Below are 25,517 nucleotides of genomic sequence, written 5' to 3'. Positions count from 1 at the left end.
GTGTAAAAATCCTTCATATCCCATATGCAATACATGGGAATGACATATGGAGGACATGACACATGGCAAATCTGCCATTATTTTGGCAATAAATCAGAGAGGAATTAGTATGCTGAAAGTAAAATTAAGTCATAGAAAAAAAATAATTAGTTACATTAGTTGGACTATACATGAGTCAGACTAAGACATGGAAATTAACATAGCGCAGCTGACAAAACATTTATCTTTTACAAAAGGTAGAAACAAAATTAATTACGTAATAATTTAAAGAAATTAAAGCACTTAAATCCTCCTGTACACACTCAGCTCTGTCCTTGGAACTGTGCTTTTCATTTCTAATGAAGCATTTTACATTTTCTAGTTACCATAAAGTTACTAATAAAATAAATGGGATTAATTGAGTAAGAAGGCTCAGAAAATTAAAGACAGTACCATCTGATTAAAGGAAATCAGCATAGAGGATGAAAATTTGTCTTTACTATCAATAATTAAAAAACCAAAGTCAGTCTGCATATAGTTACATACATGTACTCAAAGCATCAGCAATTCAGACCTGAGTGGCTATACATTACTCAAAAATACTATACTGCATGGTACTAAGGTTCTACAATACTAATACTGAAACAGTTAGAAAAGCTACCAAAAAATTACTGAAACAAAATCCTAGACCTATATAATTCTACTCTAGCTGTGTAGTTAGCCAAATTAATCATCTTCTTCATACTGTCAGAATATTTTATATTTTCACAGAAAAATTTATGGGAAAAAAATATAATATTTTTAAAATAGCATAAAATAGTAGCATATTTATGTAAGCTTACATAAATATACATAAAGCATAGGAAATGGAGGGAATGCCTATTTTGCGAGCCTGTGCAGCACAGCTTAGGTACTTTAGTGATGAGATGCCAGCTTATACATCCTACTTGCTTTTATTTAGCTACATGTCTAAGCTGCTGGAAATCTTCGTTTTTGCCTAAAACACTAAACTTGGTGCGAGGGTTCAGAGAGTTTCACATACTTTTTTTTCAATACCCTTACAGACTCTAGGAACTTTTGGAGGTGCAAAGATCCATGCATATGGCACCTCTATCAGGATCAGGGATTATTCTTTTGTCTGCTAGAGAAAGGAATAGTTTTGAGGGTTATGTAGTTCTGGTGATGTTGAATTAATGGCTACAGCACAGGAAGTCCAATGCATTTTTAAACACAAGAGGTAGAACTCAGTGCAAGATGCACTTGATCTATTTCCTTTGTTCCTAGCAAGAGTAAGTCAGTTTGCACCATTCTTTATGACTGTCTTTCCTTGTGAGATAGTCATTATCTGAAATATTTCTTCTGCTTTGCACGACACTACTGGTCCAACTGGAGTAACTGCTTTTAAATGTTGTAGTAGTTCTCAGACCCAGTTGTCTTTTTTTTCTTTTTTTTTTTTTTTTTCTTTCTTCTGGAGCTGTAGATTAAAATACAACTAATTTGGGTAAGAGGGTAAGAATTTGGGAACTATATAGTTCCTGAACAATCTAGCAGTGAGACTCTAACAGTGATAGACATATTTTTTTGCTACTACATAAACCACCTGAACTAACACAGCCAAGAACTTTTACAATGAATGAAGTGGGAAAAAAGCTCTTAATCTCTCCATTGAGCTTTCAAACCATTCACTTTCCCAGACCAGAAGCAGAACTTTTATTGGGTCTTAGAATAGGAGCGTTTACTGAGCAATTTATATAATGATAAAAACTTCTCAAATTAGATTTAAAATGTAATTAAAGGGCAGACATGTTGAGTTAAAAGGATCGTTGTGAAATGGCTATACATCATCATGCCATGAAGCCTCCTATTCAGCTAGCCTATGGCATGACCCCAATTCCATTCTGGTATGATTACATCTCTGAGTTTCATGCTAATGACTTGATTAAAAAGAAAGATAAAAAGGTCTTTCTCTATTGGGAAGATAAGCTTATGAATATCATTAAGGCAATTCTAGGTTCCCAACACAATTTTCAAGATAACAAAGGGTAAGAGTTAGTCCTCAAACAGAGAGGAAAATGTTGATGAGTGGAAGCTAAAAGGATAACTTTGCCCCACAGAAAATAATCTGTGTAAGCTGCAGCTATCACTGTTATGATTTTAAATTCTATGTGTCAAAGATGTAAGAAAGGAACAAAATTCACATTTGAAAACTTTCACCTAAAAGAAGATGAAAAAGCTTTCTTTAGCAAATTTGGCCATGTCTTCATAAATAAATAAATAATCTTTATGATCAGGCACAAACAACTTTCAATTTAGGTGATTGAAACAGATTAAATGGAACATTCCAGGATATAGCTACAGTCTTAAAGACAGAATGAGCTTGGTGTGGGCTTCTTAATTTCATTAACAGTGAGCTACCTCAGCTATGGAGTAGCAACTGTAAGAGCAACAAAACAATCGTGACCATGCTTAAGTTTTAATTGTGCAGATGTGCAGATCCTCTTCCAAACGACTGGCTTTTCAAATATAGCACAAGACCTTACATTTCTCCCTTTTCATAATGAGATAATGAAACTTTTTTTTTCTTTTTTTCTTTTTTTCTTTTTTTTAAGACATCTATAGGAATTAATTTGTATTTAATAATAATTAAATGCATTTTATTACATTGTAGTATTTCCATGTAGTTGGGGAAATTTATGGATTTCTTAGTGCATTTCTGAAAGACTGAAAGAAAACTGAATGACTACTTTCATTTACATTTAATGAAAATACAAATAAATAGATAAAATCATTAACCTTAAACACACAAAGCTATCTATATTTACAGAGTTAGTTTCACCCAGGACTTGATGCAGTCTTTGCCATTAGATTAGACAAGTATGAACTATTCTGGTAATAGTAACTTTAATGGAAAATGTTATTTTTTACTGTTTGTTTGTCCTTACATCTACAAGGGAAATCCTAATCAGAAAGAAATTTCATGTTAGCTTGAGATTACACCAAGGGAGAAAAATTCCTAGTCACCACAAAAAGGAAACACTTTTACTGTATGATGTAACTATATTTTACTAGCAGATTGTGTACTTAATGACCTTCAGATAAATGAATGCAGCAAGGAAAACAAAGCACATATTTTCAAGTGGAATTGCAAGTGTTCTGCATGCCAGAAAATCAGCCACCTCTACTGAGATGTCTAAGTATGGGATTAGATATCTGACTTTGAAAATCATTTTTGAGGTTTGGGTGAATAGGAGGGAAATGGCATAAATATGCATGTACTTATATGTACTCATACACACAATTTTCTGAAAAGTAAAAACCATTAGGCCCATTACAAACTAACACGGTTTTGCAGATTTCAAAAGGTAGTCTACTCCCAACAAAGATGCTGGTCCTGACCCTAGCACTTCAGTGAATGTCTGATTCCATTACACCTGCACATTTTGTCAGCACACTCACCCTGTCAATCTTTCGGCATTTTTTTTTTCAGCAAAATAATTATGTTGCTACTTTCAGCATGTCTAATTTTACCCTTTCTCCATTTGCCAGAGATGAAACAGTAGCAGCACAAAGGCAGCAGCATCCTCTGTAGGAACATTTACTTCCACTCAGTTATTCAGACAAGGTCTGAAAGTCCTGCTGGATAATTTGGAGAGCATCTACCTCTATTAGTTCCACTGACATCTCAGTGCTTCCAATTAATACTGATTTTCTCTTACAACAAGCAGCCAGAAAGGCTGAACTGCACAACTACCTCAAAGCCTGGAGAAAAACGTCTTAGGAAAGAAAAAAAAAAAAAGAAGAAGAAAAAAAAAAAAGGTTTTACTTCTCTGTCACAAACCTGTAATGAAATATACCTGAGATTTGCTAATTATATATGACTATTCCTAGAAGAAGAATTACTTGTATGTACAAACTATCTATGCTTCACAGAAAAGTGTCTAAGATTTCAATGTACCAACACGTACATTGGCATTTCATGTTACCACCTACAGAATTCCAGATATACCTTCACCCCTCCTCTAATACACAGACATACAAAATCCTCTTCCAAACCCTTTTAAAATGACAGTTTTGTTCTACACATCATCCTAATTTCTTTTGTCACAAATACTTTTTGCAATCTTTTTTCTTTTTAAAATAAATTCTGACATTTTGCTTTTTTGTTGGTAACATACTGATGCCTGAAGAAAAATTATGATTTCTATAGCACGATGTTCTATTAATTGAAACAACATAAATTGTTATTAAAACTGTAAAGAGAACAACACAGAACACAAAGAAAAAACTAGAGGCCTCATACATTATGCATTATGAAAACTGGTTCAGAGCAACAAATTTAACCGTTTTAGGGTTCCTGTAAAAGTTAGCATTGTTCCAGATATAATGAGATTTCAATTAGGAATGTACATAATTTCAGGTGTTACTCACTTCTGAGGTGCAAGACCTGCTGCAGTTAACTGTTCTTAATCAAGGCCAGGTTAAGTGGGATCCGGGGGGGTAGGGGCGCGGGGGGGAGTGCTGAGAAAGCTCCAGTACTCTGCATTTACTTGTGTCAAATCCTCCCTATATGAGGTGTCCTGACGTAAGCTCAGGGAAGACAAAAACCTGAGGAGCAGAAGGGCAAAAGTACACTTAATCTCAATTTTCAGTGGGAATACAGACCATGCTAGCATGACCTCAGGTCTTCTGACCATCTAGGTTTTAAGCAAGAGATGTCAGAAAAGTTACCACAGAGAAAATGCCTTGAGGCAGTCAAGTGTTAGCAAAGTTATTTCAGTCCTTGGATGTCAGCACAGAACAGAAGTCACTGAGTGCTGGGCAGTTCACCCACTAACAATGAACATGAGCTGGGTTTAGACTGCTGTGAGACACATTAGGTTTATCCTCCTGATGACATGCCTGATACAACAGCAACCCTGCAAAGTAGGAGGGGTACCAAAGGTTCAGACATTTGTTGAGTTGCCAAAGCCATGAGATTATGGCACCTCTCTGTGGGAGTGGACCCCTCTGCTAAATGCAACAATTGGAAGAGCTACAGAGGCTCAGGTAGCCCTAAAGAGATATTGTCAAAAGGGTTGATGTGGTGCCAAAAGCCATTGGCACCTGGACCACGTTGGGTGCAAAAAGGAGCTGCTGTTGGTCTTGGGTGGACACTGTGCTCCAGCCTTCCCCAGTGGGCTTTTGCTTCTGACCCTCCAACCCCAAATCCTGTGCTCATGGCAACACACTGATCACAACACCAGGAGGAATTTGACATAAGAGGAAAAGTTTCATACTTATCAGTCTTCAGCTCAAAGAATTCCTAGTGCTTTCAGTTCTCAGAACAACTGGAACCACAGGCAGATAAATCCAGAAGTACGTTCTACTATGAAATGCTTCATATTATATAATGTATATTGATTACCTCAAAATAAGTAAATAACTAGCAAAAGTTCAGAAGCTGGAAATATATATGTATATTTTTAAACAAAATATCAACTTAAACTATCATTGGTGTCTCTATGGCAAAGTCAAATCACATTTTGTCGCATCCAAAAAACAAAAGCTAAGTTGAACAGGATGCATGTATCAAGGGATCCCCTGAATAAGATTTACATTTTGAAAGCAATTATTTGGTATTTTCTAGGATTTCCTAGCAAGATGCATTCACTGCTACATTACACACAGTCCTGGTTAAAATGACAAATATTATTAAAATATAAGTATTTCTCCAGTAAATGTTGACATGCAGATAGACTTGTTTTTTAATCTTATTTATTTATTTATTTTCAGAGAAATGCTATTTTGGAGAGAAAACCAGCTTCTGTTCATGATTTTCATTTTCACAGTAAAAATAAAAATAAAATTAATTAAATTAATTTGACTCACTGACTCTCAAAAAAAAAAAAAAGCATTTACAATTTTGTTAACATACTGAAAACGAAATAACTTTCATTTGGAGGCTGTATTGGTGAAATCATGTAACTGTTTTTGTTCTGATCTACGTGGGAATAATCAGCTCCGAGATCTGCACATAAAGACAACCACCTAAAACCATTATTAATGCTTTTCAAGGGTTGTTTGTATTTTGATGGAGGAAAAATGAAAGCCTATCTGAATTTTGCCCAAAACAAAGACTTTTAACAGTAACAGAAAGATCACAGCCAGAGAGACAAATATAGATACTATTACAGAAATAAGGTAAAAGTAGCTGCTACATTTAGTTTTCTCCATCACAAACAGAAAAAAAAAGGAAAAGTGAAATACGTACTTTTACAATTCATGTATAGCATTAGTACTGAAGGAAGAACCAAGGTGTGTTTGATCAGCATACTGTAACAGAATCCAAGTAACAAATTTATAGGGAATTCAAGTAACAAACTTCCACCTTAGTATCACTCTTTCTTCAAACTTAAAAAATAACTCAGGGTTTAGGCATGTTCTCAGATGTCAGAGTACTCTCTTGCCAGAAAGTCAATATACTAGGCAGATCTTAAATACTGTATTAATGTCATATGCTCTTAATTTCCTGTAGAGATCAAATATGCCATCTTCTCCTGCTGTCACTCCAAACTATGCCATCCATGGCCAAGTTTATACCCCAGAATTGCTTTTATAGCTCTTTGGTCAAGATCCCTTTTCAAATACTTTATAAATTGCAGAATTAGAACACCACAGCTACTTGACTCCAGTACCAATCACCTCATAAAGATACTCTTTTGGCACAAACTTATATCCAGAAGGTTCTTTTTGTTGTTGTTTGTTTTCTTTTAATGTGTTGCCCTCATTAGTCTTGACAAGGTGCTAAATATGACAGAAACATGTGGCTGATGGTTTATGAACTCGTGATCTCATTTCAATTTCTGAGGAAGTATCTACCCAAAGTACTACATACTAATAAAATTTATGAAAACATGCAGAAAAGGGACTCAAGTATAACAGAAAACTGAAGACTTTGATCAAACATATGGTCCAGTCACATTCATAATACCTCCCCAGGCTGAAAAATTCATGTGCTGAGGAACACTTCATGGTGCTACAGGCAAACTTGGAAGAGTTGATGTCAAAACCAATGTATTACATTGTAACAAAAAGAATCTGGTTATCAGTTCATTATTCAAAGTAAATGCTAACAACTAATTAAGAGTGGAAGTAGTAATAATTTAAATGGAAAAAAATAAAGGTAAAAAGCAATTGTTATTGATACCTGGTTTGTCATATTTGTTTTACTCCCACTTTCTTATATAACAGAGACTTCTGAAGAATGTTCATGTAACATACCCAAAGATACTGCTTTTGTATGGACATAGTTGAGAATGGGTAAGAGAAGCAGTATATGCTGAGTTAAAACCCAGGAACTCCCAGCCAAGGAAAGGGGCAGGACTGCAGCCATCTGAAATGGATGCTCCCAGATTCTCAGGATTCAATCAGAATGTAGCCATAATAATAAAAAATAATACAAAATTTCAATTTCATTCTAAATAAATACTCTGTTCATACACACCTATTAGTTATCACACCTATCCGTATCAAGCTCAAAGAAGGTGCATCATTATTGCCAAAAGATAACTTTGGAGATAACAGAAATGCTCCTTTTTTAACAGAAATGCTCAAAGAAAACACCTAGTTTTCTTTGCAATCTCTGCAGAGAAGATAAATACCATCTCTCATACTTACATTCTTTTTTCAAATATAGAATAAATACAGAAGAAAAAAATGCAGATTGTATTTAAAGACATCAAAAACTTGCACATATGTTTTTTAACAAGAACAGATCCAGACATGCTGAACATCACCTGCCATTTAGGATGTGCTCAGAAAGTCTCTGTAACCTGTGTTTTTATTTATTGTCTAAACCTACAGTCTTAATGATTAATTCAATCTCCTGGCATGGATAAAATTTCACAGTCTTCTTAGGTGATCTGACTAAGTTTCCTTCTAAGTTAGGTACTCTCTAATATTCTTCATTTCAAGAGAAGAATTTATTTACCTTCAAAATGAAAAAAAAAATGCTATGAAGTTATAAACAAAAGGGATTTCTTGCACATAGTAAAATGGAATTATAAAATATATAAGCTGGTTGCCAAGATTGAATATAAAAGGCTGAATACAAGAGGTATCTGTTTAAAAGTAAAAATGTTCATTAAGTGATTGTGGAAAACTGATTAACTAAATCAAATGTTGCTGCTATATTGTGATTACTAGCTAAAAGTACAGTGATATGCTGACCAAACTTGTAACAAATAATCTTATCCATTAAGAACTAACCATGCTGGAGTTATAATGAAAGTATGCCTTTTTAATCTGTTGCAACCAAAGGTAATTTCAGAATCACAGAATAGTCTAGGTTGGAAGAGACCTCCAAGATCACCGAGTCCAACCTCTGACCTAACGCTAACAAATCTTCCACTAAACCATATCCCTAAGCTCTACATCTAAACATCTTTTAAAGACCTCCAGGGATGGTGACTCAACCACTTCCCTGGGCAGCCTATTCCAGTGACTAACAACCCGTTCAGTAAAGAAGTTTTTCCTAATATCCAACCTAAACCTCCCCTGGCGCAACTTTAGCCCATTCCCCCTCGTCCTGTCACCAGGCATGTGGGAGAATAGACTAACCCCCACCTCGCTGCAGCCTCCTTTAAGGCACCTGTAGAGTGTGCTAAGGTCACCCCTGAGCCTCCTCTTCTCCAGACTGAACAATCCCAGCTCCCTCAACCGCTCCTCGTAAGACTTGTTCTCCAGACCCTTCACCAGCTTCCTTGTCCTTCTCTGGACTCGCTCGAGCACCTCCATGTCCTTCTTGTAGCGAGGGGCCCAAAACTGAGCACAGTACTCGAGGTGTGGCCTCACCAGAGCCGAGTACAGGGGGACAATCACTTCCCTGGACCTGCTGGCCACGCTGTTTCTTATGCAAGCCAGGATGCTGCTGGCCTTCTTGGCCGCCTGAGCACACTGCTGGCTCATATTCAGCCGACTGTCAACCAACACTCCCAGGTCCTTCTCTGCCAGGCAGCTTTCTAACCACACATCTCCCAGCCTGTAGCTCTGTTTGGGGTTGTTGGGCCCCAGGTGCAGGACCCGGCACTTGGCCTTGTTGAACTTCACACCCTTGGCCTCAGCCCATTGGTCCAGCCTATCAAGATCCTCCTGCAGAGCCTTCCTACCCTCGAGCAGATCAACACATTTAATACACACCATATACACGTTGGGTGCAATAAATATTAAAAGAATGTGAGCGAGCACAGATTCTTCATTCAACATCTGAATTCAAAAACCTGCCTAGTAAAAACGTAGTATACCACACAAATCCAGAAATACCTCTGGACAGTCACTCCTGCTGTGAAACGTAGTATTAGCTAAAATTTAGAATCACAGGATCACATGGGAAGTCAGAGACCTCCACATCTGATCCAATCTTCTGCTCAAAGCATTTCCAGTGAGAGCAGGATGCTCAGGGTCTTGCCCAGATGAGCACTGAGCGTCTCCAACAATGAAGATTCCACAACAGACCCCTGCTCTAGTGTTTGATCCTCACTTTCTCCCCCATCAGCAAAACCTCCCAAATTAAAGAAATCCTTATATCAAGTCAGAACTTCCCATGCTTCCTCTTGCTCCTGTTGCAATCCTGCCACTTTCCACCTCTGCAAAGGGTCTGCTCTGTCATCTCTCCAGTCTGGAAGCAGTAGACTCTCCTTATCAGGCTGAGCAAGTGCAGCTTTCTCAGCTTTTCCTCATTTATCAAGTGCTCCAGGCCCCAACAACCTTCATGGCCCTGCACGAGACTCCCTCTAGTACTTCCATCTCTTGTACTGGGGAGCCTAAAACTGGACACTGCACCCCAGCTGCAGACTCTCAGACATAGAACAGAGAGGTAGAATACTGTTTCAATGAAGTGCAATAGATCACGTTCTGATTTGTAGGCTATGTAAATTTAACTTTCACTGATTTCAAAAGCTTGTATATATAAAAAAAGTAAATAAGGGTTTATCCATAAGCAGTGAAGAGTATTAGGAGATAAGGTTAACACCATGAACCTGGGTTATTGTGTAATATGAGACTGTTCATGGAGGGAGAGCTTCTACCTCTGTGCCAGTGAGTACAGGTTTCTCACAGGAACGAAATCAGAAGAAGGAAATAAGCTCTCTCTCTTTTTCTTTCTTTCTTTTTTTTTTTTTTTTTTTTTTTCTCTCCTTCCCTTTTGAAGTACCACTACTATTTTCCTCAGAGAATTAAAAAGGTTGTTGTATGCTTTTTTTTTTTTTGTATGCCAGCAGACCGTTTCCCTTCTGAACAGAAAAGCAAGAGAGACACCTGACATGTTTTATATCTTTGAAAAAAAGCCACTATCTTATAAGAAGTGAAACAAAAAAATGATCCCATAACGATTATATGATAACATCTGCATGATCATAGGAATTCCATGTTTCAGGTTGGGGAAGACGCAAAAAGAGAAACAAAGCTTAAAAATGTCTCATATCCCAGAAGCAGTTCTAGAAGATTTTGTACTTTGTCTTAACTCAGTGAAATGTGCATAAAAACTCAGAGATTTAAAAGATGGAATTAGGCAAACTATGTCTGAAGCAGGCACTCATAACAACAGTCACTGTTATGCTACTCAGCGATGTTACACTATTAAATTCGATCACTGGCCAACTCAGTAAAAGAAAATGAGGTAGTTAATACAAACAAAAGCTCTAAAATGTTCTGTAAATGGCAGCTTTGTGATTTAAACTCACATCCTTTCTCAGTGTACTATTATTTGTTTTAAAATAACAGAATACATTTAAAATTGAGAATTTTCCTGTGTTCTTCAAGCAGCTTCTAAACATTTGACTTACTAATAGGAAAGTTTCAAAATTCCCTTTCCACACTGGGGAGTTTCTGTAATAAACAGCCTTGCACATACAGAGCTTCATAATCTAACTGCACTGCTAAATGGAATAGTGATGCTCTCATATCCCCCAGTGGAGCTCTGTGTTCCCTCTGCCTTCTTGTTGAAAGCCTAAAAATCAAACAATAACATTCAAAGTTGTGTTGCCTGTTACTCAGCAATTGCATCTGTTTGCTGAGGGCACACACGAGTGAGGACGGACATGAGTTACTACTTAAACAATGTCTCAAGAGGACACAGCCTTAAAAGAAAGGATATGAAATAAAATAGTCTGTAGGAGAAAATTTTAGTGGCTGATGAAAAAGAAAATAAGGGCAAGTCATTTACATCCTCTTTTTACATTTATATTTTACATTTACTTGCTAAAGGACATGCTTGGCATGCAAAATTTATATTAGATTAAAAGCAATGTAAATAACAAACAATAAATTATTTGACAATTCATATATTTGCATATTGGACTGAAGAAAAAGGAACAAAGGAGCAGCTGAGGGATGGCAAGTCTCTTCCCTAGGCAAGGTATGATGAACAGGAAATATAATGTCACCATCATCCTTCACATATAGCTGTCCATGTGCCACAGCAGCCATCTGCCAAAATGATCTTGCTGTCACAGTTAATTCCAAGAACCAGACACACACAGCCTATGCACTGCAGCACCAAGCCATATGCAGATGGAGCCTTATGAGCTCTGAATCCCAGCCTGCCCTGATTACCAACAACAGCAGCCGACCCCTAAATTCCACAGGCAGCACAACCCCAAATTTAGGGATGGAAAATAACCAGTGCCCCGGATTAATTTTCTATCAAACAGCTGTGCTTTAATCCCTGTTGTTAAAACTACCTAATCAGAAGGATTAAGGGCCTATTCAAAAGGAGATAAGAGCAAGAAGGAAAACATTTGATGGGCACTAAGCATTAAGCAGTCAAGCCAAGCTTCTGAAGGAAAAAAAAAATAAAAAAAAAATAAAAAAAAATAAAGTTTCTTGAAGGAATTGTGAAACTTTAATGATTTGAACTGGAATCACCAACTTTTCCCTGCTTTTCATTCTACTCCTGAAGGTCTGTTTCACAAATTGTCACCTGCACAAAAGGGTTGCTTTCGAAGAGATATGTTGCTCTGCCTGACTCTTGCAACAAGTCTTATTCTGCCTTTATAGGGACTGCAAAACTTAAGCTCTCCCTGAACAACATAACTGTAGGCTGCCTGCTATAGTAGGAAAACACAGTCACAATATGCATAAGTCACCTGTTGGGCTTCTGCAAAGAAGAAGCAAACAGAAGATCTCCTTCATCCCTGGATAACCTGGTTAAGTCTTGGCTCTAATTCCTTTCAAGTGGAAAGTAAACTTTTATAAAACCCACAGCAGGTCCTCTCAAACAGGGACATTAAAAACTGCAGCCTACTGTACACATTTTTATTGCTTTATGCAAGCAGTTTTTGCAGTTCATCTTTACTGGAAAAGTATAGCAATTTTTCAAACAGAGAACAAGTACACAGTCTAAATCCGATTTTTTTCAGGGACTTAATTTTAATATCAGCATTTTACTGTGATGGTATTTTCTATATGCCATGTGGAAATACATGTAGTAGTCAGAATACTCTAGAGATACTACTACTAGAACAATTTCTGGCAATGAATGATCATAAAATAGAAATTTTGTTTCATGAAAAAGCTAGACTTTTGGAATTTGCTTTGAATTGGAATAACCCCAGTGTGCTTTTTTTTTTTTTTTTTTTTACTTATCTCCCTAAAAAGCAGAAAAAGACCCATGATAGCCAGCAAGTCAATGATCCAATCATATGCTGCATAGAAAAATCAAGTTCACACAACTTTTTCCAAATAAGAAGTAAAAAAAAAAAAAAAAAAGTAGTAATTTTAAAAGCTGATGCTTAAGTCATCTGTGTCTGAAAATGACTCATTATCAGCAGGTTGTCACTGAAGTTACATCTCTACATAAAAAGATCTGAGGTTGTAATGTTTTAAGATGATCGAAACCAGCAATAGCCAGTTGATTTGGGCTCAGAACATTAATTACTTATTACTATTTTTTTCTAGAATTTATGAAAACAGAAAATGAACATCATTGAAGATGTTACAGCAGACATAACCTTTCCATTTCACCAGTTTGCCTTCAAGCAACCATTCATGAAGAGAAATTTGGCCATCTCTTACTCATTAAAAAAAAAGCACATTCCTTTCAGGAAGATGAAAGCACTGATAGGAGTGATCCTTTTCTGATAAATTGCTGTGAAAATGCCCTAAAAATTATTGGCTCTGTGATTTTCCAATGAAATATTGTTAAGACAGAAAAGCATTTCTGCCTTAAACAGTTCTCAAGCCTGGCAGAGTTCATTTGTTCTTGGTACCACTGTCCTGTGCTCTTTTCCACCAAGCAGCTTATCTTAAGTAACTTTATGCATTCTGAATTTAGAATTCTGTAAAGTTCTTAGTTCTTTTTTTTTTTTTTTAACTCTTTTTAGAAATCAACTACAATTAAAAAAAAAAAAAGCACTGGTACGTGGAAGCATGATTTTTCAAGCTCACATAAAATCTGAGAGTTTATTTGTGGTAAGGTATAAACTAGTGATCAGGAAGAAATTGCTCCCATTCAACTGCATTGTGAAAAAAGGTAATGGCAAGTACTAGTGAAAAGAAACTTACTGAAATGACTTTGCCCAGCATCATGTTCAGAACACTTTGAAGATGCCACCTTCATGTAAACACCTCCAACTTCATCATTAAACTAGGAAAACTTTAAAGTTTTGGAGGCAATATTAGAGTGGACACAAGAAAAAAAACACATTGGTAACACAGAGAAATGGGATTTGAGGACAAGCAACAGAGATTTAAGAAACATAACAGCATTAAATTGCTGACCTTTACAAGATGACATGCTACCATCAATTCCCTCTCTAGTGATTTTGACTCACTCCCTGCTATATACACTGCATTGGACAATTTTGCTATTTAAAATTAAATTTTTGTGGGTTTTTGTTTTAAAGCAAAACAGAAGAACAGTTTGCTATGTCAAAATCCTACTATTTTCTTTCTTTTTTCTTTTTCTTTTTTTTTTTTTTTAAAAAAAAACTTTCATTTTTTAATATATATAATTTTTCTGCCTAGGCTAAATACTTTTGAGATCCACTGGGTAGTCTGAAACACCCTAAAATGAGAGTTTGCCATTACATTGTTTTGTCCAAACTGCTATTAATCCAATTTAACAGATGCTCAGACGTTAAAAGTGGAACATATTTCACCAAATTTTAGACATTTAGAGCCAAGTTAGTCATCAGTGCTTCAGGCTGGAGAGAATGAGACCCATCTAGGGCACCGCTTATCTAACGTACTTGAGATGTGCCCTTGAACTGGCTGCTTCTTTTATGTATATAAAGACAATCTACACAACTTTGTTCCAGTGATGACAATTAGATTTTAAGCATCTGAAATTTGGTAACCTTTCCAATACACTTCTCCAAAAATACCAGGAAAAAAATATGTGACCAAAGAGGAAATTCATCTGACAAGCTGATTTTCACTCTTATTCTTTCGCTCTCTAAAATAAATACATGTGAAATACACAACTAAAATGTTTTTATTTTATTTATTTATTAAAAATGAAACAACTGTAATGGGTTACTCAGGTTAGACGACAGGTGGGTACTAGTTTGCTTCTCACTTGGAGCTGCATCTATTCTTAGAAATACGGTTGAGAAACATGCATATACCCTACTAACGAATGAGATGGAATTACCTACTCTAATCATTATAGTTCTTGTCAAACTATTGGCTTCTGTTTTTCTGTTCTTTAATCACCATACAGACAAAAAAAAAAAAAAAATCTTTGGCTGGACAGGATGTCTGCCTTCTTGTAAAAAAATGTAAACAACTAAAAGGTGCTAATAATGGTCAAATAAAAATATTTAAACAAAATAAACAATAAAACTTTTACTTCATGCTTTATGAATTTTTATTTCTCCAAATCAATTAGACATGAACTAGATTGACATGAGAAAATCAAAGAAACATCAATAATGTGCAGCAGTGAAAAGATGTTTTTTAAGCTACAGTGTTTAGGAGTTTATCGATGACACCTGTACTGATGTAACTGATATAAAAGACAAAGACTTCACCCTTCAAACTTCAGTGCACAGCTATTTCTTGTGGACATTACTATATGAAGTAGCAAAGTGATGTATAGTGTGCAAGCAGGCTTTAATCAAATAGCAACACATGATCCTTTCTTCAGAAATCCGGTGCTGTGTTATTTTTAATTGCCAATTCTGTAACTACCAAAAAACAAAGTTATTGCAAGATTTGATCTTTTCAAAAACTAACACTATTAATCCAATTTTTTTCAAACACATATTTACTCAAAATAGGTTGTTTGCATTTATTCAGCTCAATTCTAAGTCAACAACAAGTACATATACACACAAATTCATCAAAAATATTTTTTTCTGTCTTTTAGCATCTCTTTCATTATTAGGGATGGGATTAAAGAAAGAATTAGGAAAACAGGAAATTATTTCAATATATTTTGATCCAGGATCTTAGTTCAAAAGAGAAGGAAGAAGAAACTGTTAGTAATTTTTGAGGTTTGTTATTTAAGGATGTTACTTAAGGAACTGCAATCAAGATTTTTTTTTTTTTTTTTTTTTAAAAAGACCAAGCACATCTAAAGGGACAGGAACAGTAACAGATGTGTGAATTTAAAGATCATTACATACAATACAATCCTAATAAATTATCACCACGGAGTAGTAGAGGTTGCAGTTAATACCTGGAGGTCAGTGCATGAATCATTTAGTTTTCTTCATTGTTAAAGGCCAGTTTAACTTTTCATGATTAAGCATATGAAGAAATTCTTGCTTAATAGACAGTAGTTCTTTGTAGACCTTTGGCCCTGTAGCTTTTTATGCTTTTGCTATAGCCTCAAAAACCTTTGCTTGTACTATAGCCACCTTTCCACGTGAAGCATTCTTCCATTAAATAGGTCGATGATCTTTTCTGTGCCTACAAAATTCAATTGAAAATTTCAAGCCTCAAGCTTCCAGAAACTTTGCTGATTTCCTGTAAACATTGTTCACAGACAACTGCTATGTTGGTTTAATCCAGCTCATACGCATTTTTCTTCAAAGTGAAGAAAAATTTCCACTGTGAAATTTGTCCTTGTAAACGTGACAAAGCTACTTTCTTTTGGTCCAGCTTTGCAGGAATAAATCACCCTAGTCTTGATTAAATGTGTGATGTAACGATATATATGGTTGGCAGTGCTGTATGCTCATCTGAGTACTTTCTTCAAGGGCTGCAAAGACAGAAGACCTGAATAACCTCTGCTCACATGAAGTATGTGCAAGCCATATGCAGCTAGGAAATATGGGATTCTACATAAGCTACTGAATTTACTTTGCTTGTCTGAAAGGTCTAAGAATGTCTGAAAATGCATGTGAACCGTGAAATAGAAATTCTCAGCTATACATAATGGTCTTATTTCTAGAACATCATTTTCTTAAAGCAACTTTGTTCTGAGAAATCCTGATAGCTTACCACACATGGTTTAAAGATTTATTCAAAATGCAAGTTTAAATACAACGTCTTAGCAAAATCACATGCAAGTTACAAAGTAAGACAGACATATACTTCAGATTGTTAAATCCAATTGAAATAGACCGTTTTTAACAGCACATGTTAAAAATATGCCATCATATATATATATATATATATATATGTATGTATATAGTGATTCTGTTTGGGTAGTAACTCTAAGATCACATGAATAGGTAACAGTAAATATATGTCTTCATCAGCATATTTTCTCACCATTAAGAATTCAAAAACTGGAAATTTATCCAGTTGTGTCACGGCATGGTATTATCTTCATACACTGATTTTATAAAATCCATTCTAAGCCCTTTTTATAGATCCTGTTTAACGCTGTTTTTCAAAACTATCCTAAAACATTAATGTAAATATTTATTTCCTCTTCCTTAAACTGACCTTTTAGGTCATGAATAAAATGCAGATACACAACAAGAAGCCAATGGGTGGGAGTGCAATTCTATAAACTATAAATTCTATAGCATTTCTATGGAACAAATATACTTTATAATGATACTATCATACAAAGTGGGTGTCACCCAACAAAGCACTATTCCCTCCTTATGAAGCATTCATTCAAATTAAAAGCAGCACAAATCCAAAAACAATGTCCAAGTAATGTACTACTTTGAAATGAATCAGTGGAATCTTATTTTACAACAGCAAGACGTACTAATAGTTCACAGCAGAATTTCTATAAATTATCCATGTTTTGAATGAGACTGTTTTCCAACCCCCACTTCTGTGCACGTTTCTCAAACGTTATTATTAACTATCTCACTTCTACATAGAATTGTTTATATATTAAAACCTTATGCTTATATACAAACTTAGACTGTTTTTCAAACTAGTGCTTCAGATATACATAGAAATAGTAAATTGTCACGTGGCTATTATCACATCTTTGCATACTATAGTTTTGCATCTGTCTCCATGACTTTTTTATTTTTTATTTTTCATGCAAAAGTACTACATTTAAACATGACACTTATAAGTAAATAAGAAAGAACTTAGCCAAAGTAATTCGAAGTCAGAAATATAAACTATTTGGTTAGATCTATTTGCAGTTGTTCAACCTTTGAAGTTTTCTGTGAAGTGCTAAAATAGTCAGAATCAAAAAGGCTACAGCTTGAGATACTTCAAGTGAGCTGTACCATATAATTGCACAGTTAATAGAAGCATAATCATCTCTGCAGGAATTAAATAAGGCAAATACAACTGCTGAGTTGTTTTTCAATATTATTAATTTCAAAGCATATCTTGCACATGCTGGCCTATTTAGGGGAAGCAAGGTAACTTCAGATGACAAAAGTGTATGTTTTAACAGCTTTCTTCTGATGATACAGCATGTAATGAAAAACCTTTGAAACAAGTTTAACACAAATATTTAATGTACAACTAAAAATAAATATAAATCCCATATATTTCATGTATTCAGGCCACATTTCAACTGACTGCATTTGAAAGTGTTTGTTACAAGTTTAACTAATGAATGAAAAAGCATTAAATCATCAACTATGCAAATCTGCATTTTTTTTTCTTTCCTTTATTTCATTATTTTATGTCTAAAAAATAAGAGTAAATTTGTTAAGCTTTTTTCCACAAATGAAAATAGGGAAAAAGTAAAACAAAACCAAAACAAAAAGCCTACCAACATTTCTATCCTACTTTAAAAGGAAGTTTTTGCTACTAAAATAAAATTGAAAGATGTGAATAACAAACTTATGAATAATTAACACCTATTGCCTTAATCTGTGTAAAAGCATATGGTATTGCAGATGAAGCATAAGAAATAACAGAAAGCACAGGGGCAACAAAGAGCAGAAACTCAACAGAAACTCAGCTTTTAATGAAGACTGAGGGGAAATAAAAACAGCACCATCAACAGGAACACTGTACTGATTCACTGGTTTTACATTATGAAATCTCTAAACAGGATAAAAAGTGCCATGTAACTACAGCTTCTTAAAGTGAACATCAGTAATGGTATTAACACTCCAGTCTTGAGCATCAATCAGTTGTGAATGGATGGTGGTAGGGATATTACTTTAGATGTTGCTAGGATTTCTTTGAAATCCCAAAGATTTGGGCGTCCAGCCCATACAACTTTTAATTCATGAGGGTGGCACTAATGTAACACTCAAATCTATTTTACTTGGCACCAGTCTACAACCATTCAATCATTTTAACTGAATCAAGATGCCAATATATATACTTATCTGATTAAGAAATGCTACTTGATTAATGGAGTCTGTTTCACTTGTCACATTCAAATAAAAGAGAAGAAAAATAGCCTGCTTGGCAAAGCAAAGTGTATGCTTTCAGATCACAAATTCTTCTAGTCTGACTTTCTCACTGGCATTCACCAGCTCCTGTTGCCAGAAATACCTTTCTGGGCATGTTTCAGGCTCAATGAACTTCTGCCAGTTTCAAGATAAGGTTTCAAGGAAGCCCTGCCTAGATTGCCAGTGAACTGCACATAGACAAAATCTGCATCCTTCTAGGAACTGCAGCTCTGCTCAGACATCCCCTCTCCAACATCTTCAGTTTTCAGGTCACCACAGTGGAAGGGGGACAAACAACACAACAGCAGAACTGAAGGTCAGTGGGTTTCTTCTAGAAACCAAAGTTCTAGATATTCTGGTTGGTAGCAGTGGGGATATTCCCAATACTAAAGGCTTTTCAAGGTGGTAAGAAGCTCTAGAGCATGCCTAATTTCAAGGAAATTTAGAGTATTTTTCATTCTGCTCTGATGTGGACTGATAGCAAATTGAATATTTATGAAACTTTTATTTGTGAAGCAGAAATTCTGCTTTTTGCTCAAATCTTGAGGCTAAACCGTATGAAATGCGGCTAAACCGTATGAAATGCATAGAATCATTAAGGTTGGAAAAGACTTTCAAGATCATCACGTCCAACTATCACCCAACCACCACACTGATGTCAGCCGCTAAACCATGTCCCTAAGCACCATGTCCAACCTTTCATTGAACACCCCTAAGGACGGTGATGCCACCACTTCCCTGGGCAACACGTTCCAATAAATATCCTTCCAGGGCTTGGGGTTGAGGGGAGTTGGCTGGGTTTTATTCAGCGTCCTGACCCTCCAACCCTCCTGCTAGAGTATTCTGAGATATAAGAAACATAACCAACAATTTTCTTCAATAGGCAAAGATTCTATACTGTGTTCATTCTTCAGAAACTCAGAAAATTACATCTATACTGGAGTCATATCTCTGTAAGGCTCTACCACAATTAGTGTTGTTATCCTTAATAAAATTCTGCTTCCAACCAATCAACTGATGCCAACAGAACACCTTCTCTTAGATTTCCTTAGATTTCTTTCTTGATTAAAAGTGAAAAAGATACCTTAACAGAAAGGAATTTAGATGTTTTGAAGCATGGCTATGTTCAGAGTTCTTTCAAATACCTACTTTGGTTCTGGACAAGATAGAGGCTGATTGCTAGTCTACCTGTTACTGTTTGCTTTTCTTCTGAGCACCAAGACTGGGGAAATTACAAAAATTTCAAATGATATTTAAAGAACTCAAAAACTTAGCTTAGCTCCAACTAAGCATGTAGGCTTGAAAAACAGGAGTTTTCGAAGTGTTTTTATTTTACCCTCTATATATATTTCTGTAAAATAAATACAAGGCACAAAAGCAACAGATAGGAAAGCAATACAGTTTATCACTTACAAAATGAAACAAAACAAACAAAAAAACACAAGTTACAAACAAAACTGTTAAAGCTCCTCAGAAAGTAGGAGTGACTCAAATAGATTTAAGTAATTGAATAAATGTACAACTCAGCAGCAGTATTGCGTCACATGGAAGAGAAGCAACTGGCAAGACATATAAGGGGAGTTGGTTCACATCCAAAAATTGAAACTGGCTGGCCCTTTCCAAATACCATCAGAGTCACAGAAGCATGTCAATGCCCTGACACTTGGTGCCAGCTATAAAAATTGGACAGAGCACAGTGGTGGAATCCCATAACTGATTGCACAGTAAAAGACTCCTATTAGGCTGGCATTATGTTTTATTTTTAATTAAAAATATCTGTAACTCCACGCCAGCTGCAGTGGTGAACAGTGTGACACAGAGCGAGAGGAGGATACTGAAACCAAGAGTACAGCAATTAATTAACAAAAGTCTTACCTACACTGTCTCATGTGACAGCAGAAATGAAAAAATGTAAAAATTCACCATCAAAAAGCACATTAATGATTATTTCAGTTCTTCATCTCTTTTCATATGCTTTTATTATACTCCTAGTGTGAGCACATGCATAAGTATGTGCATTCATGCATGTATATGTAAGTTTGGAAAAAAATTTTCAAAACAACCAGGCAATTTTCTTTTACGAGAAAAAAGGATTCATTGCCATATTCAGGATTTGATTTGATTCAATTCTATTCTGCCATAATACCCAAGCAGTTTCTGGTTTGAGAAAGCAGTCATCCTTCATCTGTTCCCCTTTTACTCAGAAGTTCGTGTTTTAGAAATGTAACTGCACAATCAAGTAAACAAATGCAATGAGGGAATATATTCTCAGTGGACAAAAGAGCAGATTCTGGTTGATGTTTAGGATAAAATTGTTTCCCCACTGCGGAATTTCCCTTTGCAGGTACTTAGCAAAAAATGAATAAAAAATCAGTTAAAGAAAATGTCAGTGCTAACTTTTCAAGTTATCCTATCTTTGCTACTTTAATATTGGTATAGTCACCAAAGCAACATTAAAGTTATGTTGTAATTCTGCACCTCTGTAATTCTTTTGACTTCAGTTAAACGTCCTCTCCATGGATCAGATGGTATTTAGGTCTAATCAAAGTTGCTTTACTGTAAAAGCAAATAAATTCCCAGCTGTGCAGATTCATAGGAGTGGGAAACAGACAAGACTATAATATGCTTTTTCTATAATGAGGACCACAGCACAGGTGGAGCAGAACCACCAACTAAATCCTGGAATACCAACCAAGACAAATATTTTCTTAATAGAAATTATGTTAAAACCAGATGAAAAACTGTAAATAGAAGGTGATAAGACATATCTTTGTTTTGTAAGCCACTTGAACCAGCCTACCAAAGACCATCAAGAGATGGTCTTTGCCGGCCCTTTTACACTGGCTGCCAGGTTGCCAGTATTAGCAAATCAGTTGCCCTGGTTAAACTTTATGCATTCCTTCCTATGTTTCCAGCTAAATTAGCTTCCTGACAGCATGGACAGCAGTACTGACAGCCCAAAGGGAAAGAAAATAAATACATAACTGAGGGCAAAATTGGAGAGAATGTATTTGGAAAATATTTATTGAGAACAAAGGTAAAATGCCCATCTCCCTAATGTTGAAAGTAAACTCATTTGTACAGACTATATAGGACACACAAACCAAACAGCATGTCTTTAGGGAAAGAATATCTTCAAAATATGCCCATAGTCAGTGATTCTTTGTTTTAAGTGCTAAATAAATTAGAATTTTCAATGAGAAGCCTCTCTCTTTCTCTTTTTTTTTTTTTTTTTTCTTATCTCTTTAAACTCAAACTCAAAATGATCACTAATTTCCAAAAGTGATTTCTTTGTCTTTTGTCTCCAACAAAACACAAAAGGTACGCCCTTGGAGGTTAACTATAATAAATAATTTAAGATCAAATAATTAGAGTACTTACATTAGAATCTTACTGTGTTCCTTCACTGCTGCATTAGCATTAACAGTGTTTTTGTTCAGACACATGCTGTCTGTGATGAAAAGCTTAGAGTTGCTATTTTATGGCTTGCACATCAATTCTTTTTACCTAATTTTTTTCTTCTTCTGAGACCCTACAGCCATCACATACATATGACACGCCCTCAACATTACAAAACCCAGAAAATGCACCATTTAAAGAAAGATATATTGAAATGAAAATATAATATTGAAAATATACAGTATTACTTCCTTTCTGAAACAGTACTGTTGCTATGGCAATTTTCAAATCTAGTATTTTCATGTGAAAGCTCTCTTCCAATAAAGAGCCTAAATTTTTATCCACCTTCATATTTGTATGCTCAATTATATTTCAGAAACAGTGTATGAAAGGTTTGGCTCTGCTTCTCTAACTTTTACTCTCTTCTCTAAGTAGATGTTTCTCAGTATTTAGTTGCATATTCTCAGTGTGTTAGTATCAAATCAAGTTCCATTTTTTTTTTTCTTCTCATAGAAATCAGTTGATATTGTCTTAAAAACTTTCAAAAGTTCTATCAACTCTTCTACATGGAAATAAATATAAATGGGGCAAATAGATGTGCATTATCAAATGAAAAAAAAATCAAGATGGAATCATTAACACATTGAAATTATTTTGTCAGAATACAGCTGTCACATGTTAACTCACAACTGCAAATAACGTATACATTAAAACTCTCCTGTTGTGATGTTATTGCAGCTTAATAAACCAAAGCAAGCATCTCCTCATAAAGATATTCTTAAAGTTGGCTAATCATTATTTTGTTAATAATTAATTCAGTGCAATACCATTCAAAAATATCCAAAAATATCACTTTCAAAAGCTTCATTTCACTCTAATGTGAGTGATAAACAATTCAATAGAGATTCCACTGTGATGCAGAATTAACTAACATCTACTTGTTGTAAATAGTTACTAGGTTTCCAGTTGCCTGTGCAATAGTTATACTTCAGAGGAAGTGCCAAATCTTTATTAATTTCAATAGCATTCCTTACAATAATGATACAAAATATCTATTTATTTTATTGTGGATATACTCTCTAATTCCAATGCAAACCAGTATTCATTAATTGTACCTGAAGTGTGGAGATTCAGAATGGGTTTGGTGAACATCATACAAAAAAAGCACTTGACAAAATGATACAAAGTGAAGACGTGTTGGCCCTTTGGGAATAGAAATTCAATTGCTTCCATTTTTTCCCTCTTTCAAAAGTGTAGCAAGCAGCCACATAATTCAAAGAAGAGTTCATCAAACATCTGAAGCACCGATACCAAATCTGGTAGCATAAACAATGGCAGTCATGAAGAGTCTAACTGTAATTATGAAACTCAGTGACAAAAATCCATGTTGGAACAACTCAGCAGGAAAGTTCTTTAGGTAAATCCTTTACACTAAGTTCAAGAAGAAAAATACTACTTCTCACAGCTAAATTGCATTTTTTTTTTATTTTTATTTTTTCTATTAGGTCTGACAGAGTTACTCTTAACAGCCACACTTCCCAAGGGTTTGTAAAGCAGAAACGTCAAAAATATGTAGCATACACGACTAGTATGCACTCCAAGGACTATTAAAATAAACTTGTAAGAGTTCTGCTTTTAATTAACTCTAGTTTTAAATTCAGAAATGAGCATACAGGGAAATTGCTCACAGCTATCAACTTGAAGGAATATACTGAAAATCAAGAAAAATAAGAGAGAACTGAAGTAGGCAGGGTGTATTTATACTTTCAGATATACTGTTTTGAATTTTTTGAATTCAGATATACTGTTTTTGAATTTTTTTTGAATTTTTGAATTTTTTGTAGTGTATTTACTATACACTACAGTGCAATTAAAAACTAGCATTTGTGCTAGTTGGAGGACTTGGATGGAGGATTAGTTTTGGTAATGCTTTTGTGATCAGTCGTGTTTCTATTAAACACAACTCACATTGGCAATCCTAGACAGAGTTACTGATACAACCAAATATAGGTGTTCAAGTTAGTTCTACCTTTATGCAGTATTTTGGTACATCAAAGTGATTTTAATTGAAATGTGACTAAATATGGCAGCTGTTGTAACATTATTGCTATGTTAAAGACAGGTTAATAACTTTACCCAAGAACTCATGCATATTTTTTACAAGTCTATTCTAAGTTCAGAAAAGCATAGCTGAGTTTTTTTTTTTTTTCCAGTCAATTTATTTCAGATACTGCTGAATATTCTGCATAAAAATATTGCCTTACATGTTACTGCACAAAGATTAAATGCTACAGACAGATAGGGAAATTATATATTTACATATTTATTTAATTTTGCATCTCCAACCATTCCCTTCCTTTTCCTTCTTTTATCTGGCCTGAGAGGTTTTTTTAATTATTTTTTTTTTCCTCCATCTTCATTCACCTTTTTCACTCCTTCTTAGTTCTCTACAGCTTTCGGAAAAGCACATAAATAAGGTATCAAGAACTACTCTTGCTCTGTTGCAACTTCTTCCTTTAATTTAAAGCACACTCTGGGACTTTAAAGAAATCTCCTACTCTCTGAATAAGATTTCAGAGTGTCTGAATACTAAATTACTGAAACCTTGGAAGTACAGTATCATACCGATTCAGGGAGACAGTTATGACTCAGAACGATACCATCTTTTATTTTGATAACATCACGAAATCATAAAACAGAATATTAATATACCATATACATGTCACAATAAAAACATATTTTACTATAACATGCAGATCAAAAAGTAATTATTTCATTTCCTAAAAAACAAATAGCTGCAATGAAACATGAAAGACAAAATGATTCAGCATGTTCCTATTAAAATTACATTAAAATTCATGCATTGCTCTGAAAATTTTAATTTTGACAAGATTTATTCCTATCAAACAAAGTTAACTAGCTCTAAAACTTGCCCGAACTCATACATTTTGAGACAGCATGTAACTTTCTTAACAGTGAGGAGCTGTAAAAAACAAAATCTTTAATATTACGGCTAGATGAATATAAAGTCAATGAGCTTTACATGCTTTCAGAATCAATCTTTTAAGGTAATGGCAATTCTCCATTGTTGGATTTTGATATATGCTACAGCAGTAATCAGTTAATCTTCTGACATTTTATCTTATTAGCTTAAACCACAAAACACTAGCATGTTCATGGTATTTTTCTAAATTTTTCTAAAAAAAAAAGTAATCCTCTGTTAGCCATGACAATCCATCTAAAAAAAACTTAGGAATCATGCTGAATAGCTCACATAGACTATATGCAGCCATCTCATGCAAACGTGATCTTCATTAGAAAATATTCCTTACTGCTGGAAAAGAAGTTATGATGTTGCTACTATGCGGGCTCTTCATC

General features: G+C 35.0%; 1 protein-coding gene across 11 annotated transcripts in view; it reads right to left on the bottom strand.

Annotated features, from left to right (window-relative positions):
• DMD (dystrophin) overlaps window positions 1-25,517 on the bottom strand; it is a 1,227,136-nt gene that overhangs the window by 202,367 nt on the left and 999,252 nt on the right. The window lies entirely within an intron of this gene.

This window comes from Oxyura jamaicensis, chromosome 1 (assembly GCF_011077185.1).
Source record: "Oxyura jamaicensis isolate SHBP4307 breed ruddy duck chromosome 1, BPBGC_Ojam_1.0, whole genome shotgun sequence".
Taxonomy (NCBI): Eukaryota; Metazoa; Chordata; class Aves; order Anseriformes; family Anatidae; genus Oxyura; species Oxyura jamaicensis.
This window is presented reverse-complemented; position numbering and strand designations above follow the sequence as displayed.